The sequence below is a fragment of the Sinohyriopsis cumingii genome, chromosome 4 (genome assembly GCF_028554795.1).
Source record: "Sinohyriopsis cumingii isolate HCF-2022 chromosome 4, ASM2855479v2, whole genome shotgun sequence".
NCBI lineage: Eukaryota > Metazoa > Mollusca > Bivalvia > Unionida > Unionidae > Sinohyriopsis > Sinohyriopsis cumingii.
Genome location: NC_142964.1, coordinates 33,497,589 through 33,515,916, shown reverse-complemented (window position 1 = coordinate 33,515,916; position 18,328 = coordinate 33,497,589). Strand labels below are relative to the sequence as shown.

The following is an 18,328-nucleotide window of genomic DNA, read 5'->3' as shown; positions in this document are numbered from 1 at the left end:
GTTAAACCAATCTTCATTAACATAATGAATTACTCATCCAAGGTAAGAAAATGTTATAATTTTCCAGTACGAGACTTAAAATATTTAACGATATGAATAAAATCATTCTGTTCAAAACATTGACAAGATAAAGTTCAATGTCAAAATTCACAACAGGCATCTGAAGAAATACTTTCCACCTTGGACCAGATACCATTTACAGAACCTTGCAATACAGTAAAATATTTATACCTTTATGTTTGTAAAGGAAAGTATCCCCACAATTGATACTCTTTTCTGGCAAGTACTTTCAGGTCAAAACCATCAGTACTAGATTGCTCATGATTTTGACACTCTGTCTCGGTTGCAGTCCTCCAGCAATGTTGTCTTCTGTATCTGTACAAAATGTTAGTGTTACCGATCTCTGCCATCTCATCTCTGTTGGCGTCCTTTTAAATAACGGGCTTGCCAATGTAGGCATGTAAACTAGCTGTCAGTAGCTTCCCGTGGGTCGGTGGTTCTCGTCACCAGTCATTCTGGCCACCATATATAGCTATCTTGCGCTGAGAAATTTCGTTAAACCCCAAAACATCAACAAAAACAAAAGATTAGTGAATTTGCCAAGACCACGATTTTTAAAATCAAAATTGTTAATACTCACAATTCTTTTTCCCGCTGACTAAATTTGGCACTAATGAGCTACCGTAAAGCTGAAACAAGCCATCAAATTTTTCCGCCATTCATTAAGAATCAACTAACAGGTCTCATTTAATTTTCTCGCCACGAGTTTAGGCTGGCTTGACTCCTTTGATTGATTTAGCATTACTGCAAAGATTTTGTTGCCAGATCATCAATAGTTTTCTGGAGTTATGAATCGTTGCTATATTTCAGTCCTGTATTAACACCAACAAATATTTTTGGGATTTATCTTGCTACATATTGATTTTGTGTGACTATCCACTATATTCATAGCAGTTTGAAAGATACTCCTGATTACACCAGTTGTCAATTACGAAATACCTTTAAATATCAAAATTCGTTGCCAAGGACACTGACCCAGGTTAGCAATTACAATGTATAATAGAGAAGATACACACCCTATACTAAACTCAAATGTGGAAACTTTGTTATTACCCAGACTGAAGAAATCCACTTGGTTTAGAGCTCAAGTCCAGAGTGGCCTTTGAGGGGGAGAGGAAGGAGAAATCATGGAGCAAGAACTAAACGGGGAAGACATACCGTGCAGCCTAAAGACAACAGAGATGATTAAACTTTGTACATACTTGAAGCAAGGCAGGCAAGAATGTGTGTAATTTTTTATATATAGCTGTCATACAAAATAGGTATTTATATGTAGTGTAAACTTTGATAATTCGTACAGGTTCAAGTATCTTTATGTAAGTAGTGTTTTGCACAAATTAGTGAATGGATACTTCCATTGAACGACATCAATATTTTATCGTTATTTGCCCCATATCATTTGATAAAGAACATGCACACGGATACCACAGAAAATAAAGAGGCCATTTCATTTATATGGCAACGTTTTCTGACACAAAATATAATACATGTCATCATCTATTTTGTCTTCGTCATGAAAGGCTACCCCTTTAATAAGGTGCAAAAATGGTCTCCTTTTAAGCTGGAAATCACTACATTTAAGGATGTATGGCTATTGGTTTAGCAATTCAAGCAACCATACTTATCAAAGTACATAAAATTATGTAAATAAATGTTTGTGCTAGACTTTTAATTCATGAGGCTATCAAATATAAACTTGCTAAACATATGTAGGTAAGAAGTGTTCTACACAAGTGGCATAAAAATATTTAACATTGGTAAGGTCGACTTACGCTTTTTAGAATCTAAGTACAAAATTTATAATTTTTATAATCTAGTGATTAGACCATGCTAAGTAGCCTGATTGCAGTTAACATAACGAAAACAAGAATTACACCTGCACCAAAATTGACATATCTATTTATTTAAATCTTGCAAGGTAATGACTACATTTTTATTCTTCTGTTTTAAACTTGAGAAATGCCTTAAGGATTATTTCGAAATCCCCAAAATAGGTTAAGATAATACTCTGTATATAATATCATGATAAGCATCAGGACTTAAAAAAATCATAAAGTGTCTTACTTGCCCAGAATTTAGAATAAGATGAAGGCGTACAAGAAAAATAAATTTCCTGCATATTTCATACAACAATTTGGGTAAATAATTTCAATTGCCCATGATTCTGGGCATTCAGTTTTCCACCTCTGAACAGGTGATTCCTGCAAATAATTTGTGTAATAAGAATTTTACTTGATGCAATGAAACGGTTGACATACCTTTAATTCTCTCAAGAACTTGTATTTATTCCTTGAGCATGTTAGCGCCTAAGCTTACAGCTCTAATGTATACAATATGTATCAATAAAAGGCACTGAATAATTATATGGGCTACATTACACAGCTGTACATTAAACACATATAACAGCTGCTTATGAATGTGAAACGTTCCTTCTGCAAAGTTAAAATCAAAATCCTGCTTACATTAATTACACACAAAATTGCATTTACACACAAAACATGTTTACTCAAACGAAATTACACCACCCCAAAGTAAACATCCCAGTTGACAGAGTAGTTATTAAATATGCTGTCTGCTAAAGGACCCCGCAATCTGTAATCATAAAAATCAATTTTTAATATGGGCATACATAACAGTACCTGGAGCTGCCCATCTTAACATAAACTATAGTTAGTAGCTGTTCCAATTGTGAAGAAACTCTCAATGCTCATATCAGAACAAAAACAATATGCAATATTCATCTTATATTGATCCATGTTAATTTTAAAGCTGAATCTGGTGACTTAACATGAATAAATTTGCTTAAGTGCATATTTCTATTAATGCTTGCATTTGTATTCTTTTACATTTAGGGAATAGCATGTTCAAATGGAATTATTTTTCAGGATTTTCAAGTTCTAAACCTGGATGGGGCTGTCCTTGCCTTAGCCATTATGTATAGATTGGATATTCCAGTCCTTGGTTCTGAAGTTGATCTGATGAGTGCCAATAAATATGCTCCCTGTAGGCAGTTCATACTATGGCAGCATGGTAGGCTGTGGTACGGTTAGAGACCTGTTATTCCCTCTTGCTGTCCTTGGTGGTTATGGGACAGATATCATGAACTTTTTGGACAGTAAACTGTCTTTTTCCCCTCTAGGTTCGCATAAACATTAACACTTTCTTGTATTTAAGAATTTGTATATAAATGAAAACAAGTGACATTTCTTTGTTTCGTTGTAACTGCATATAATATTTCCTCTTTATTGCATCATACGATAATACTGTCATTCAGAATATTCTAAAACTCTTGTTTATTTCTGCAATTTAAACAACCTGGACAATAAGGTCAGAAATAATCAATATAGAAAGTTTTCACTAATTGCAATTATAAATGTTATAATTTTTTTCAACTGCTTTTGTTTACAGAATATTATGTAAAGTATAACCAGCCGTAGCAGACACAATTTCATAACGTATGTAGCTAATGTTAAAATCAGAAGATCTTAAAAAAAATCTAAGTTTATGGCAGTTCCCGAGGCGCCAGGTTTCCACCAATCATCCCATGATCATACTCATTGAGTCATCTAGTCCAATACATACCCTGCTTGTCCCCAAGTTGAGACTGGCCTTTCTGTATAAGTTTTCTGATGTGAGGATGTGTTATTCTCCTTGCAAGTAAAGCGGACCATCTACCATTTTCTTGTTATATCATTGATATCTATTTGAAAGAGAAAATTATTTTCTTAACTTGTGTGATAAATAACCTCATTCTAACATATAATGACATTTCATTCAATATTAGAGCACTGTTCCTTCAACATTCCAAATAAAGCTGAAATTTCAAGTAGATTAGTTCTCATAGATTACAATGTTACAAGACTAGGTTATGTGTAAACATGGGACACAGACATATTAACCGAAAGCAGAAGATACGTATTATGAAATGTAACTTGTTTTAACAACATTATACGACGCAAACATTTACGGCTATCTGTTGAAAATACAAGGACAGAAATCTCACCAAAATTGTTCGTAGCTACTGGCAGTCTTGCATTAAAACCAGAAATGGTTTGTGATGTCTTTGAACAATTGTAACAAATAAAAAACACATTTATATTTTCTTTGATAACCTTGAAATGACTTCAAGTAAAATAAAGTAAAAAATGCGTGAACAGCAACCGTCAAAACTGAAATAGTCTTCCAATTCCAATGGCTTTTTCACAGGAATAATTGTCATTATATAAAACTCTTTTGCACAGTTTACCAGCAGCATGCAATAGCTGCCAAATATCATCATAGAGGCGTCAACAAATGAATCAGATAGTTGCTTCTTTGCTAAAGCTCTGCCTGTTCGGGTAATTAGTCTCTGTGAAAGTTCACTGTTCATGAAGCAAATTCATACGTAACAGGATTAGAGGCTGGAATTTTTTCCATCCCAGGATTACCAACTTCTTATTCAAATTTAAGCTGGTCTGGTACATATGCACGTAGGTCCCCAAAAATTATCTTCTTCAGTCCCATCAAATATGTAGAGCAGCATAATATGATGTAACGTAGATACGTTTAGTCAAACATTTAGTGCAGTATATATTATACAAGATACTTGGAACATACATTTCAAGGTTAAATTCTACTGTTTAATTACTCATCCCTCTCAGTCTATCAGACTTGGGTCCAATTACAATGTAATTGGTGTAATTGAGTAATTAATTGCAATTACACTGTGTTGTAATTGAACATTGCCCATATTCCACTGCATAATTACTCATCTTTGTCTGTCTCTCTGTCTGTCTCTCCACCAACATACAAATCAATTAATATGATTGTAACCAACTTTTATTTTCACGTCCTAGGATCTCCAACTTTTTAATCCAATTTATGCTGGTCTGCTACATAGATATGTGGGTAACAATAATTAATTTCTTCAATGACATAAAATATTTATTGCAGTATATAAGATGTATTGTTTTCAGTGGCGTTACTGATGCAGCAACCAAAAATAATAAATTAAAAAGTTACAAGAAAATTGTAATTATACCTTCCTCACTCAATAGCCAACGCTTTAGATACTCAAGGTGTCTTCTTTCTCTTTGTATAAAAGGACTGGTCCAGACGTTGATATGAGGCATGGTCATGTAGCGTCCATTGGTTCTGTTTGTTTGAGTACATCTGTTGCTATATTTGTTATAATTTTGTAACTTAAAACATGCAATAAATTTTCATTTTTTATAATTTATTTATTTATATCTATTTCTCTGTTCGGAATTAGTCAAGTAGGCACTTAAAATTGATTTACTTAATGTTAGCGAGAGTACATAATGGTAACAAATCCAAAATATTTTCACACAAATAAAACTACATTGCAACTCAAAACAATAACTAATAACAATGGCAAAGTGCCAGTTTTACAGTCAGATCTAGAAAACCCTTTGAACAGTTCAACATCAAACATGTATTATTAGTTCTACACATTTACATGCATAGGTTATTAACATTTTGAGCAAGTAATGTACTTGTCCCATTTCTCCAAGGTTGTATGTGTGTGTGTGTATGAGAGTGTGTGTGCGTGTGTGTGAGAGAGAGAGAGAGAGAGAGAGAGAGAGAGAGAGAGAGAGAGAGAGAACAGCTGTGTGTGCATCTAATTTTTCTAACGTAATTTAAAGAGCCGGTCACACGAAGGTAATGAACATGTAAACAAATGAGCTCGGTACGCTGTTAGATAACCCTCTCCACCCGTCACACAACACATTCACGGAGTGAAATATCAGTCATCCGCTCATATTGAGCTTTTGTTTCTTGCAAAGTCAATCCAATACTTGTTCAGTGATGATAATAAAACTGCTTTCAAACATAGCAACAATATATATGACAAGCGGAGAACACTTTATAATGAAGACGTTGGCATACCTGTCCAACAACAATGTTTCAGTGTCGAATGACGTATTTAACTCCTCCACCAATGCTCTCCATCGAACTTTGATAATCTCCATTCGGATTTTCTGACAACTCTTCGACATTTATTTTCGAAACGCAACCAAAGCTGGCGACCGTTACATGTGTATTTTCCCGCGAGCACGCCATTTTCGTTTACTTTAGATATTAAATTTCAATCACGGGACTCATAACCCGCCCACGAGACGAAGATGATGTAACCTTTAATGTGATCACGTGAGATTTCCGTAGCGGTTCGTGATTTCTAAGTTTCCAATAAAGCACCCCTCCCGCCTTTTAAATGCATATTCTCTGGTTCATTTACCAATTATATGATCGAATATTCACACACCCTAGGTTTTTGTGCATTATTTCAGTTTATAATTGGCCAGATTAAATACGTTTCATGATCTTTACAATGTATAAAATATCATACACCCTGCACTATTGTGCCTTTAAACTATATCTTGGCAAAATAGCTTTTGAGAAGTCATGTAGTAAGGGAAACAACTCATAGAAAGTTGTACTATTTTGTGCAAGTGCTTTTTCTCGTACGAGGTGCGCGCATGTCTAGAGACCGACAAGAATAACCAAACATTTTACAAAATTTTGTTTGGGAATATTTCCAAACTTCCTCCACTAGAAGAACTAGAAGAATATTGTTGCGTCGCATAATTTCTTCGTCCCCTTCGAGCCACTAAAAAATTTGGACAACGTTCAATTCTGTTTTTGTTTGCTTATGCGCACTGTATTCTAAAATAAATACCCTGATGTAATTTCCTTCCTGGGTCCAGTTATTCTTCTAAGTGGAGGCTATTGGAAATTCGTTGAAAGGTAGGCAATTTTAATAGGTGTTTGGACACTTGAGTGGTCATATTCATTTTATATGATTATTTTTCACTTTCTCATCGATATTTTAACGCTTTTATATGATATACAGTCGTGAAGATAGAGGGACCGACCACCTATCTCATACTTGTAAAAGACGCCATTTTAAATAAATTCGAATATCTGACCTATCTCCGCTCTTGAAGTAACAATACTGTAAAGTAGTAGGTGCGCGAGGGGATTGGGGGTGGGGGTGGGGTGGGGTGTGAATTGCCGCAATGGTGGTGCCATCGAGAGCTTTATTTTTGCTGTTTTGTAGCTGACATTTAGTATTTCACCTTGACTTTAGTGTAACGGAGAACATATGATAACAAAACCTAAAGAAAACAGTAAACGCATTTCAAAGAACGATAATATATATTGTCCACTAGAGTTAGACTTGTTCGGGCGACTTTCCGGTATTTTATACCAAGCCACCTCTGGTTTACATTCTGTATTTGTTTTATGTTTTACATTTGCGGGGTCAGCTTTAGATGCCTAGTGAGAACAAGCAGTCCAACGATGTGTCAAAAAGTTTTATATTTGTGTGGTACACACCGTTTTGCATTATTTGTGTGGGGATATTTTTAAAACTTGGAAGATAAATTTTCAACAGTGGTCCATTTGATTTAAATTCTCAATACAGCAGCTGAGAGTGAAATTTAGTCCGACCTTACTGTCACATTTATGTATATTAATTTATTGAATAGTATGTAAAAGACAATTTTTGATCAATATGAAGTACACAGAGTTTCTCATGAAATACGAGATCTGGAATATCTTCGTACGTAAAGTAACGAATTTAACGTCTCCATCTTGAAACTCGCGCTCGTCAGTGATCGGTAGATCCCGGCAAGAATTAAGGTGACCTAAATTTGCATCATTATATGCTTTATTGGGTACACCGAAGAGGATGACGTAGAAAATAACCACACTACCAAATCGCGCTACATGTAAATAACGGTGAGTACGATATTCTTCTGTTTCTCATCCCATTTCCTTTTACTTTCTATTTTAAGAGAAAGCATTGAAATTTATTTAGAACTACTTTCACAATCATGTTTAAAATATTTAAATGGTTTAAGTTGTACGAGAATGATTTAAATTGACGTGCTTTGTAAAGTATTGCAATAAATCCACTGATACTCGATTTTTTGTAGTCTTAGACGAAAGTGACATTTTTAGCTACGTCAGTAAAATTTGTACATTTTGTAAACGGTACAGATCAGATGTTTTGCTTCCCAATTTCATACCTTACAAACATATAGTATTCAAATATAGTTTATATGGTAGAAGGAAAGGAGTTGAATTATTGAAATCTGCGACTAGAGTAGGGAATCCATGTCCAAAGCTTCCATCAAATCACAACCTCGGATGTGTTTATTTGTGACTGTCCATTAGCACTATAATCATACACGTTTGAAAAGTACTCATGAAAACACCGGTTGTCAAATTATGTAATACTTTTAAATATCAAAATTCATTACCAAAACAACTGGCCCAAATTAGCAATTATAATGTCTAATAGAGAAGGTACATCTCCCTATAATAAACTCAAATGTAGAAAATTTGTTATTACCCCAGACTGAAGAAATCCTCTTGCTTAAGGGATCAAGTCCAGAGCGACATTTAAGAGGGAGAGGGAGAGGAATGACAGTTCGTGGAGCAAGAACCAGAGGAGGAAGAGGAGGAAGACATGCCGTGCAGTCTGGGGACAACAGAGATGACTAAACCTTTCGCATACTTGAAACAAGGCAGGCAAGAATGAGGGTATTTTTATTTTTATCATGCAATACAAAGTATTGATATACAGTGAAAAGTGTTTGATAAATTGGCACAGATTAAAATATGGCATTAGTGATTTGCACAAATCAGTGAACGGATACTCCCATTGAAGGATAATATATTTAAACAAAACGTAAACTGTTTAAACGGCTTTACTATTTCGTGCTACTCACCCCCATATAATGTGATGAAGGATGACAATACATAGGGCTATCATAGAAAATACAGAGGCCACCACATTTACATAGCAACCTTTTCTGACACAGATATAATACCTCTTTTATCTTCATCATGAAAGGCTCCCTTTTTATAAGGTGCACAATTGTCCCCTTTTAAGCTGGGAATCGCAGGATTTATTGATGTAAGGCAATTGATTTAGTAATTCAAGCCACCATACTTATTAAAATACACACAAAGATGTAAATAAATGGTTGTACTGGAACTTTAATTCATGAAACCATCATATATAAACATATATAGGTAAGAAGTGTTTTTTAACATTGTTAGGGTAGACGTACGCTTTTTACAATTTAAATAAAAAATTATAATTGTTATATTAACACTCCCCCCCATGATGAAAAATCAAGCTGTACCATCTAACTTTGGAATCTAGAAATTAGACCATACTAAGTAGCCTGATTGCAGTTAACAAAACAAAAACAAAAATTATTTGAGGCGTGCCTTCAGGATTATTTCGAAAACTCAAAAATAGTTTATGATAATACTGTGTATGTAAAATAATGATAAACATCAGGACTTAAAAAAGATCATAAAGTGTCGTACTTGCCCAGAATTTAGTATAAGATGAAGATGTACAAGAAAAATAAATTTCTTTCATATTTTGTACAACACATTTGGGTAAATAATTTTAATTGCCCATGTTGCTGGATGTTCATTTTTCCACCTCTGAACAGGTGAATACTGCACATGATTTCTGTAATGAGAATTTTACTTGATGCAATGAAAAGTTTGACATTTCTTTAATTCTCTCAAGAACTTGTAATGTATTCCTTGAGCATGTGAAGGCATAAGCTTAACGCTTTCATCAGTCTGACTAATAACAGATCTCCACTCTCCTACGTGAAGATCTGACGACGAACGCTTAAGGTCGTGTTTTGGTGACATTTGAATTAGCCAATGAAAGTGCAGCTTTCAAAAATATGAAAGTGAATCAAATCGTTCGGTGCACATTCATGTTCTTCATCCACACTGTTCAATCTCCAAAAGCGAAGATGTAAGACTTCATCTGATTGGATTACAACATTAGCAATCATGGTAATAACATAGGTTACCAGTAGATGATCCCTAAGCGGTCGCTGTCAAATCTTCATGTATAACAGTGGAGATCTGATTAAAATCAGATTGCAGCTTTGATGTACACAATATGCATTAAAAAGGTACTGAATAATCATTATATATAGGCTGTATTATACAGCTGCACATTACACACAGTTAACAGCTGCACATGAATGTGAAACGTTCCTTCTGTAATGATAAAATCAAAATACTGCATACATTTACACACAGAATTAAAACCTTCGGGAGCTAATTTTACAATATAACATTTACAACCTCTGGGGCATCTATTTTCAAGGTGGAGTTGCAAAGATTGATACCTGATGTAATTGCATAATGTTTTATCGTTGAAGTTGCCATGGTATTATAATTTTAGCTTTAAAGGGTTTTGTACCACATACATACAGGGATTTTTTATGCTTAATATCTAAAACAAATTCAAAGAGATCATAACAAATGTGGAGACAGACAGGCGGAGGGATCATTTCCTCCAGTTTTTGCACTTACATCCCAGCCTTGTCCTTTATGTGTTGGATCCAGGTCCAAGGCAGTGTGGTGTTTATCATACATATCATGTGTGGAAGATGTTGGGACATACCCTCTGACCTAAAACATGTGTGTTGTGAGAGACAGCCCTGCATATCACTTCCGCCATTAATGAATATATTAGCTTTTGTGTAAAAGTTGTACTGTCTCTTAATGGCTTATTTATACTATGCAAAAGAGGATATTTCACATCAGAATCTTTAAGAACGTTTACAGCGACCAAATGAGAAATATCATTTGGCCATTTCTTTGAGATCACTCTAAATGAATTTTACCATTGTCTGAAATCCTAATGCAAATTCTTTACATTATTTGACTTCAATATAGGTACTGCATTATACTGAACAAATCTAATTTGATGATGATACAATGATATGCTTCTTTGTTGTATAAATATATTCATGTGCAATCAGAGGTTTCTGTTTTATCCAATGGCAGGAATCTGTAAATTCTAGAAATGCTCAAAAGTACTGTTACGACTCTCGGGTCGTAAACTAAGTAACATAAAAAAACACATCAAGGTTTGTAAAATTCAAGAAATAATTTATTTGGCGAATAATAAAGTAAAAATGTAAAAATCAATTACAGTATTGTGAAGTAAATCCCAGAAAGTCTTAAACGTTCTATCACTAGTCCATAAGTGTGGTGTATTCCGAATGATTTCCAGTGGTGTTCCAATCTATTGTCCTAATGTACAACATCCCTGGACAATGCGGACATGCTAAGAATTGATGTATCACAATTATCAAATCCTAAACATCTTTAAATCAATTCACAGTAATTCCAAATATTTTATTTAGTCCTAATGCTTATGAGCACCTTGTAACTCCATTGAATAATTGGACTAATTAAATCAATTCGAATACTAACTGAATACAACTAAATGGCAGTCTCCACTACATATGTTTAAGATAGGAATAATACTTGTGTTATTCACTCCCTTACATAAAAGAGACTAAGACACAATTTCAGATTGAGGATGAAGGCCAAATATTCATTTTCAAAACATTCCACTTGTCAACAAGGTTAGGGCCTTTAACAGCCAACTAATCAGAAATCATGTGAGCCAAAATGTCCTACGGGGAAACACATGACTGGAACTCAAACACCATCAACTACATCAGCAAGAATAAATTTTACACCTTGAAAGGTCCAAAAAGCCATGCAAACATATTCACTCAAACGAAGTTACCTCATTGCAAAGTAAAACCCATAGTGTACAAAATCAGCTACTTAATATGTTGTCTACTTAATGACCCCCAAAATATGTAATCATAAAAATGAATGCATACTATAGGCATACATAACAATATTTGGAGCTGCCCATCTTAACATAAACTGTACTTAATATCAGTTCCGGTTGTGATAGAATTCTCAGTGCCGATATCAAAATAAAATTCTTGTGCAATTTGAATCCCAAATTGATCCAAGATTATTGTAAAGTGAAACCTGTTGACTTAAAATGAATAAATTTGAATAAGTGCATATCTTTAATATTATTTTCTTTTTTCTACATTCTTCTACACTTTATGAATAGCATATTAAATTGGAATAATTTTTCAGGATTTTCAAATTCTGATCCTGGATGTGACTGTCCTTGCCATAGCCAGTATATATAGATTATATATTCCAGTTCTTGAGGATGAGGTTGATTTGATGAGTGCCAATATACCTACTTCCTGTAGGCAGTTCATACTACGGCAGCATGGTAGGCTGTGATCCGGACAGCGACCTGTAATTCCCTCATGCTGGGGCCTGGCAGATACGTGCCAAATATCTTGATGCTTTTGGACAGTAAACTGTCTTCTTCCCCTCTAGGCTCGCATGAACGCTCGCATGAACATTGACACCTTCTTGTGTTTAACAATTTGTGTATAGAAATAGTCTTCCAATTCCTAACGCTTTTTCACAGGAATAATTTTCATTCTATAAAACTACTCTTTTGCTCAGTTTACCAATATCCTGCAACAGCTGCCAACAATGATCATAAATGTGTCAATAAAAGAGTCAGATAATTGCTTCTTTTCTACAGCTCTGCCTGTTCTGGTGGATATTTTCTGGGTAAGTTTACTGTCCATGAAGCAAATGCATACGTCACAGGATTAGAAATTCCCGCTTCGGCTTAATATTTTCCCCATCCCAGGATCCCCAATCTTTTCTTCTAATTTAAGTTGGACTGGTACATAGACACGTGGGTCCTAATCCAATGTTTAACTTCTTCATTCACATCAAATATATAGCACAATATATATGATGTAACTTAGATGTGGGTCCCAATAATTAAACTGAAGTTGCACCAAACATTTATTGCAGTATATATGATACAACATACTTAAAAAAAATTTAAAGTTATTTTTTTTTAATTACTAAGCTATATCGGTCTCTCTCTCTCTCCATCAACATCCAAATTATTCAATAGGATCAAGATTAATTCTGTCAAACGTTTAGATGGAAAAATAACTGGCCACTCTCAAGTCCATGACCTCAGGCTTAGGAAATTTTCAGCTGTTGACCTGTTCACTTTCAAGTAAATTTGTTGAGGGACAAAGTCTGTTAAATTGTTTTTCCTTTGCTAGCTTATATGTTGCTTGGTATTTTAACAACAGTTTCAGCATCATTGACTCTATCATGCTGATGAAATCAAAACCTAAGTGAATTCACACAAGTCAGCTGATTCAGGGGTGTGGTGGGGTATCAAACCCGCAGCCCATTTAATATTTTAAATTTAATTTCTGTGACAAAAGTTTTAAGGACCTAGATGTTAATGTTAGAAATGTACAATTTCACACTGTACCCTAACTAATAAAAGTACATACAATAATTTCTAGGTATAATACACACCTAATCATTCAGAGAAGAGAACATATATGAACAAGAATATAACACTCAAGACAATTAAACTTGACAATCACAATGAAATTCATTTAGTTATATTCATTGCAATAGATTACTGCCTTTAAAAAGCTATTAAAATGTATTTATAATTCTACTTGCCTTTTGTCATTTAATTTACTACTGTCAGTTCCCATCATGTCTACACTGCAAACATTAACAAAATTTTCTTGCTTTAGATAACAATTCATATCACTTATTTGAACATAATAAGGTATATCAGTATTTTTTAAAACGTTATTTGTCCTATGTGCATTCAAAATGAGCTGAGTGGATAGATGGGACAAGACATATGACAAGCGGAGAAACACTTTATTATGTAGACATCAGCCAACTTCGGCGTTTCATTGTCGAATGACAGTTCTAATTCCTCCATCAGTGCTCTCCATCGAACAATCTGGTCCCCAAGACAAACCCTTCATAGGCTCCATTCGGTTTCTCTTACAACCCTTCGACATTTTTTATCAGAACGCGACCAAGGCAAGAGACTTTTACGTTTTGACTCCCTCGTGGGTACGCCATTTTTGTTTAATGTGGATATTTAAATTACAACCATATTTTAATGTGGATATTTAAATTACAACCATGTGACTCATAACGCACCCACTTGACAAAGATGACGTAGTCTTTTGTCTGGTCACGTGAAATTTCGTATTAGGTTCAGTTAAAGCGTTACCCTTTTAAATGCATTTTATCTCCTTTATTAAACAATTAACTGATAGAATCTTTACAAACCCTAGGTTTTTGTGCATTATTTCACCTTATAATTTGCCACATTAGATAAGCTTCATGATCTTTTACAATGCATACAATTACATACACTCTGCACTATTGTGTCTTTAATGACTGGCTTAAATATATATAATTTAGTACAAGGTAGTTATTTATTTAGAGACAATATATGTGAGAACAAAACAAAATTCGTATCAGAAAAATATGTATGCAGTGTCTGAATGTTGGAATTGTACTTGAGAGTGGACGAATTTGTTATATCCTCTTTTGGTTTTGTGATTTATATAGTTATGTCCAGATTCGAGCGAGGGTGTGTCTGTCTCGCGTATACTGTTCCACACAAATTAAGCCCCAACTGAAAGAGATACACTCTCTGTCCCTGTGTATTTACAATTAGATTTCTTTCCTGCGTAATTAAAATAACCTCACACAAATGTTTGTGATTGCCTTCTGTCTAGGTTATCGAATTCATGTAGTTTTCACCAACTTTGTCTATCTTTTTCAACATCTGAATTCGTTACTTTCTACAAAGACATTTCTTTATATATAAATCTGATTTATTTAAATACAAATGTTCCAGAGAGAGAGAGAGAGAGAGAGAGAGAGAGAGAGAGAGAGAGAACAATTTAAAGAGACATTTTACTTTAAATTGTCATATAAAGCTTGCATAACATTTTTTAAACTCAGGAATGCTTAGTGATTGTCATAATTCTTCTTCAATAGCCAAACGTTATAATTATTAACATGACTGACTGAATTTGGGATTAGAGTCGTGTATTGCATGTAGACATGTGCGACTTGTTAGACTGAGCTGCTAAACTTGTTTTGCGATTAACCGCTATTTTCATGCTACCACAGCAAGCTGCAGGCGATAAATTCGACCCGCCTTCCCTCGTCAGTCTTCCTCCGTCTAGGCTGTCAGTATTTGATGTAAACAGTATATTTTTCATTTATTTGCGGGCCAAGTGTTTATAGTAAAGCCAAACATGTCAGAGTCACTTCTGTTTTGAATGTCCCCGAGTTGTGAATTTTCCTACTATATAATAGTTGTTATTTTTCGTGCACTATGCGTACTTGTATTTTAGACTGGGTGAATTATTTTGGCTTACAATAGCCATTTAATTTTTACAATCTCACTTCCGGTGCATGGACGCCATGAGTTAGCAAAACCAAACAAATCAGGATCCTTTCTGGTCCAAACAAGTTTTTGTCTAAAAACGTTTGTTTTGGGGGGTCAGAATGAAAGCTAAAGTTGTGTGCTATTTTAGGTGTGTGTGTGTGTGTGGGGGGGGGGGGGAGAGTGGTGATGTGAGTGCTATACTGTGTGAAAGTTATATATGTTCAGTTGGGAGTAGTTTGTACTTGTTACCCTTTATAGTTATCTTCCTGCACATACTGCCAATAGGGTTAGCACTGTTCTTATCCTATTTATTAAAACTGCATCGTATGGAGTTTTGAAAGGTCGAGTAATTTATTTTCCTATTTACTTTATTTTCTCTTTTGTACAATTGTCTACATGTAATTGACTTGTAGCAGTTTTCTTGCCTTTTTGTGTTAATTTTGTTCTGGATGATGTTAATTATTTCTGTGATGCAAATTGTACACGATATTTTTTTTACCATGGGTTTACCGAGATTGCTGTGAATTCACATTGTATTTCTTTTCTACAATTTTCGTACGCAGATGCGTCTCTGCGTATAGGCAGCTACACGCCGAACTGGACTTGTTGTCTGTCAAGATGAAACAAACGGAGCCTATATTGTATTATGTAAACTCAAAAAACAACTATCGCTTTGGGAGTGGCCGTATTCAAAATATTTTAGCGGATACGATATTTTGAGATTGTATATGAAGTCAAGCTGTCTGTAATTACTGAGGTCCAATATTATGACGTTTCATAGATGAACTTTACGTGGTCAGACTTTGAAAGTACGTATATGCTTTAATAACATAATGGTTCAAAATACACTGCTATTTTTGTTTTAAAGATATGTGTTTTTCTTATTCTATGCACAGTTTGTATGTGTCATATCCCTTTAGTAGCAATTAATGTTACCTATTTATTTGTTTAAATGTACATAATTTTGTTTTACAAAAACAACGGTGACTCAAGTGGAAAACGCGCTAAGCAAAATTATAGGTCTAATATACTCAAACATTAAACGGTGTTTCCAATTCAATATGGATTTTTAACATTTTAGTATTGTTTTATTATTTTCATGAATCATCATCATCATCATCTTTATTTCCTTCCATGGAAGATTACATGATATAAGAATAAATCATCTGAATACAATCAATAAATATAAAAAAAAAAAAAAAAAAAAAAAAAAAAAATATTCTATATTGAATGCACATGCATACTTGACTAAAAGCAATATATTAAGTCCATATCTTTATTGTGTTCAAACTTTAACGAGAAGATACGAGTGAATGTATGTTTAAAAGTATCCCCAATAGTCGGGTTAACCATATTTGTAAAACAAATGTCATAATATAAAATCAACTTTACTGAACAATTCCACCACAACAGAGCCACTGTACATCTTGCATTTCTCATTATCATTCATCCAAACATGGCATAATATATATGGAAATGCTCCAGTAATAGGTCACTTCTTCTTTTATCTTTTATGAAACGATTATCTCCGGTCGAAGTCACATTAGCTACGGTTACACGTGTATTCATTAAGTTAACACAGTGACTTGCCTATTACCTTACTATAGCATTTTTATTTAACTGCACACACAACAACCAACAACAGGGGTTCTTGTGGCTCTTTTTTGAACCACGTTGTTATTGGAATAAATCAAATCTCTAAACAGTCTTGGTTTTTAATTGTAATTTTGACATTAACAGGATCGTCTTCATTGTATACAATGTCTTATCTACTTTCTTTCCGTTAGATTTTAACTTTGTATAACACATAATAGCTATCGCATGGATAACACTTTTTCCATTTATTCTCCTAAGAGAGGTGAGTACGGTGATTCGCAAAAAGTTTCTAAATGACATTTAAATTTGTTAACTTTTATTATCAGCATTTTGTGGCACACAGTGATAAGGACAGGAACTCGCCAATCTGCAATCCATTGTCATGTAATATATTCTAACTGTATATATTTGACTGTTGTGATGTAATCTGCTTTACTCGAATACTTTGACTCTACTATTGTAATATAGAAACATCCCCACCACCACCAGACAAAAAAGCAACCACAAAGAAATCACAATTTGTAAAAGAACGAAGATTTGTGCTTGAAATGTGATGAAACTTTCATTTGAATACAACTTGGATATCTTACATATGACATGCATCGGTTTAAAAATAAAAACCACGAAATACATTCAGAATTGGTAGAAATCAAAATCATTGCACAATAAGGATTTTCTCTTTCATTTACTTTATGTTCCTTTGAGCTGCTTTTTCCCTAAAATTGCCAGCAAGAAAAATAGTTTAAAACCCGTCGTCTTTCGGGTCCTTATTCTTATGCTTTTGTTACTAAAATACCCATAGATTGGCAATATGGTCCACTTCAGTGGTCCCGTAGAAAGACACACGGCTTGTTTAGGTTCTAATTCTGCAAACTATAAACATAAAGCAATAATTGTAATTATTAAGATAACAAATAATCTTCTTCCAATTCAGTTAATACTAAATTTAAATATCTTCAGTATAAGTACAAGATTGCAAGAAAAGTACACGTGCCACTAATTCCTTAGCGTATCCTTGAGCTTTTTATATCACCATTCATGTACATTTCATCTACTCATGACATGGGTATAGCTTCATTCATATATCATCTCCATTGGTTCGGTGCTACAGACCAGACATGAATACAGGTCTGACGGAATATTGAAGACGTTTTGTTCTTGCTGTGACCTCAGTCTGAATATATATATATATATATATATATATATATATATATATATATATATATATATATATATATATATATATATATATATATATATATATATATAATTCTGATAAAATAGATCATTTATATTTATTTAGATTCTTTCACGCGTTTCTCAACCTGATTCTGATGTTAGCAAGCAGCAGACAGATACATATTTGACGAATCCAAGCAGGTAATTAATACATTGCCTATATTTTTATACTACGGACTCTTACACATAACTGGGATACGGAACACCTTCCTGGCAAGTTTTCACCTTTATATTCTCTGTAAGATATGCAACCCCCATCTACTCTACCCTTCATAACTGAAC

At 34.0% G+C, this 18,328-nt stretch overlaps 2 long non-coding RNA genes across 3 annotated transcripts; one reads left to right on the top strand and one right to left on the bottom strand.

Annotated features, from left to right (window-relative positions):
- Positions 1-1,662: 1,662 nt before the first annotated feature.
- On the bottom strand, positions 1,663-6,178 carry LOC149800908 (uncharacterized). 2 transcript variants are annotated; one of them, XR_016420432.1, is made up of 3 exons: positions 5,950-6,178; positions 5,081-5,217; positions 1,663-3,760 (listed from the first exon to the last, which is right to left on the bottom strand). It is a non-coding gene; the product is annotated as an uncharacterized LOC149800908 (long non-coding RNA). The 2 variants fall into 2 exon arrangements; XR_016420433.1 differs by having other exon boundaries at positions 5,081-5,193.
- A 396-nt stretch (positions 6,179-6,574) lies between these two features.
- LOC149800907 (uncharacterized) lies at positions 6,575-12,820 on the top strand. Its single transcript, XR_016420431.1, has 3 exons — positions 6,575-6,807; positions 8,425-8,610; positions 12,031-12,820. It is a non-coding gene; the product is annotated as an uncharacterized LOC149800907 (long non-coding RNA).
- Positions 12,821-18,328: the final 5,508 nt, after the last annotated feature.